A 602-nucleotide genomic window follows, 5' to 3' on the forward strand; every position below is an offset into this window, starting at 1 on the left:
TATATACATAAATATATATATATATATATATATATATATATATATATACATATATGTATATGTAGATATATATATATAGATATATATATACATATATGTATATGTATATAAATATATATATATATATATTTTATATATATATATATATATATATATATATATATATATATATATATATATATATGTATGGCAGCTAAACCCACTATACACAAAATAGATTTATTGAAAATGAGACGACAGTTTCAGGATCCATCTGGATCACATCTTCAGGTTTGAGGAGGAAGAGAACAAGAGGGTATATAAAAGGGTAAAGGGGGAGTAACACGGTGCAAGAAGGTCAAGCGAGGACAGGAGAACGGAAACGGAGGCAGAGGCGGATCAGCGAACGGAATCGGGACAAGTCATGTCAGGTCATCGGGTTAGGCGGTCTGTATGAAGGGTGTCCGGCGTAAGGTAACAATCGGAGAATGTGTGAGGATAGAAGACTGTCAGCAGGAGAAAAAACACTGTTGAGATTGAAATTCGGCAGCCTGTTAATGAGAGAAGATTCCACCAATCTGCGGGCATAGACATCAGCGGAAGGGAACATAATGCGGGCAGTT

The sequence above is a fragment of the Penaeus japonicus genome, unplaced genomic scaffold, assembly GCF_977035675.1.
Source record: "Penaeus japonicus unplaced genomic scaffold, GWHDUDI00000001_assembly GWHDUDI00000032, whole genome shotgun sequence".
NCBI classification, from domain to species: domain Eukaryota; kingdom Metazoa; phylum Arthropoda; class Malacostraca; order Decapoda; family Penaeidae; genus Penaeus; species Penaeus japonicus.